At 33.4% G+C, this 2798-nt stretch overlaps 1 non-coding gene across 1 annotated transcript; it reads right to left on the bottom strand.

Moving 5' to 3' along the window:
• Positions 1-2157: 2157 nt before the first annotated feature.
• LOC111902428 (small nucleolar RNA R71) lies at positions 2158-2264 on the bottom strand. Its single transcript, XR_002853774.1, has one exon. It is a non-coding gene; the product is annotated as a small nucleolar RNA R71 (small nucleolar RNA).
• Between the last annotated feature and the right edge of the window lie 534 nt (positions 2265-2798).

The following is a 2798-nucleotide window of genomic DNA, read 5'->3' as shown; positions in this document are numbered from 1 at the left end:
AAGATGATTTCCACGATGTGGCACTTCCAGACTCACCGTGTGGATATGAGAACCTTCTCTATTGGCTGGTGACGAGACTTATGGAATGTGCGTTATATATGATTTCCACAGCGTGGCAACCGTATGGCTACAACGTAGAAGCAAAATTTTGGCAAGGATAAATATCGATTTTTAGGTCAATTTCGGAATGCTTGGAGAGAGAGAGAGAGAGAGAGAGAGAGAGATAGAGACAGAGAGAGAGAGAGAGAGAGAGAGAGAGTTGTAAATATCTTTGACCAAAAGCAACCAAAAACGTCTGAGAAAAACCTTGGAGTCTTGATTTCGATTGAAGAAAGAGATTTAGAGATATTAGAGTTTCATCATTAATCATTCAGTTTTCCTAGATTTTACAATGTTAAACCAAGATTACTTTTTAAATATGTGTGTTTCTGTTGTAGTCTTGAGCTAATAACCCTTTACTTTCATTTAGATTTGATGAACTCTAGTACTATGTGTTAGTTTCTACTTTAATGGATTAATGATGTCGGTTTTAACTTGTGTTTGATAGATCATTATCCTATCATGTTAAAGTTTTGATCTTTATTACATTATCCTTGAGTTCTATGTAGTTAAATGGCTAATTCGATTGCATGAACTTGTTTCCTAGTTGTTAATGACCATGAAATTACCAGAGCTAATGATTGAACAAATCCTAGTATAGGTAGTAATGTTAGTTGTTTGACTATTTTAGATATCATTATTACATCATAATATGTGCTTGATTGTTTATCTTGATGATAGATTGATAGTTCTTAGATCTAGTCATTCATAGTCTAAATGTATCTTAAAATCAATTTGTTATTCATAATTTACATGATCATTATGGTTAAAGTTTATAAGTTGATATATGCTAGCTAATCAGATCAAGATAACTAGTAATCTCAAATTTGGTAACCAAGAGAGTTAATCTATTATCTTGAAATTAACCATACGAAAAGGGGGGATTTGAAGCTAAACAGAAGTATCATTTAAATCTTGATTAAATCTTTTTTCTAGTTGTTTGATTTAGTTTGAAGTGTTTTTAGTGATTGTTTAAATTAAGTTTTTCTAAACTTGAAAAATCCGATAAAATCCCCATTTAAAGTTTATTTCTTTAGTTTATTTTTTTTGCATTGTTTTCATTAGTATACTGTTCCTTGTGATCGATTTCTTACTTACTCTACCTTACTACTACACGACTAGGTACACTGCCTATTATGTTTATTTGAGTTGAATAATCAGGATATAAATTTAAAGCTTTTAATTGATACTATAAAACATATCAATTTTTGGCTCCGTTGTCAGGAAATGACTTATCTTAGTTGAAATTTAATTTTTATTGGTTCAATCCTTTTTGTGCGGTTAAATCCACAAAGTTAAGCTTCTGCTTGTTTTTATTATTCTGTGGTTTTAGTTTACATGGCGTGGCGTTATCGTTTCCGTGACATGGAAACTGACATTCTTAGTTTTTTATTTTATTATTATTTTTTTGTTTTTATTGTTTTATACGTGTTTCTTGATTTGTTTTAGTAGTAAATGACCAAGGTATCATCCTTTAAGATTGTGCCACCCCTCGACGATCTGGAATCCGAATTCCACAAGAAGGAGGACAGAAATAAAGGCAAATCGAGTAGTGGTGTCAAAAATGACGTGGTATCAACTTTCGAAAGAAATCCATAAAAGAAAGGAACAGGATATGAACCAGAAATCAAAAGCGACATAAAAGAAGATGACAAAAGCGAACTCTACAACACAATGGTGGGCATGACAACTATGCTATGGAGGATTACAATCAATGTATAAGAGATGATAGTGATTCGGGTCTCGTGCCACCTGAAATTCCAGCCACAAAGAATTTTGAGATCAAGGCTCACATCCTTAATTTGCTAAAGGACATAACATTCGTTGGGAAAGAGCACGAGGACGCATATAAGCAAATTGACGAGGTGTTGGAGATAGCAAATTATTTTAATATTTCAAATGTTACCAAGGACATGGTAATGTTGGGACTTCTTCCAGTTGTACTAAATGATTCAACAAAAGATTGGTTGAAATCACTTGCACTTGGGGATATCACTACATGGGAAAATTTAAGAAAATAATTTATTCAACCATTTAGTGCACCTTTAAATATTGCAAAAATTAAAGAAAAATATTCATTATTTTCAACAATTCAATGGGGAGTTGTTATATGAAGGTTGGGAGCATTACAAGGGAATGCTTCGGAATTTTCCACAACAGTACTTGAATGTGCAACAAGAGATCTCCACTTTCTAAAATGGGATCAACGTGTGCACTCGCCAATTTCATGATACTCATGGGCCTATGACAAAGAAGGATATGGCGACCAACAAAACGTAGATAAATGAATTTGCAAAGCATTCAAGAGAGTATCATAACCCACGGGAGGACATTACTAAAGGAAAATCGAATGGAGATGGAGGTCAATATAGTATTTCTTCCATTATTACAAAGCTCGACACCAGGGATAGAAGAATTAAAATGATAGGGCAACGGATCCATACGATTCAAGTTAGATGTGGCAATTGTACCTTGCCACATCTTACAAAAGATTGTGATTTGAACAAGAACGGGAACAAGAAAACTCAAGTATGATATTCAAGTAGAGATAGGTTTGATGAATATTTGAGGAAGCCAAGGAGAGAGTGGAAACCTTATGAAGAGTTCAAGAAAGAGAAATAAGAAAAATATCGACAACGGCTAGGTTTTTACTAAAAAGAACAAGTAAAAGTTGAGAAGAAACCCGATCTGAAATCGGT

The sequence above is a fragment of the Lactuca sativa genome, chromosome 3 (assembly GCF_002870075.4).
Source record: "Lactuca sativa cultivar Salinas chromosome 3, Lsat_Salinas_v11, whole genome shotgun sequence".
NCBI classification, from domain to species: Eukaryota; Viridiplantae; Streptophyta; class Magnoliopsida; order Asterales; family Asteraceae; genus Lactuca; species Lactuca sativa.
Note: the sequence above shows the minus strand (reverse complement) of the source record. Positions and strands in the feature narration are given on the sequence as shown.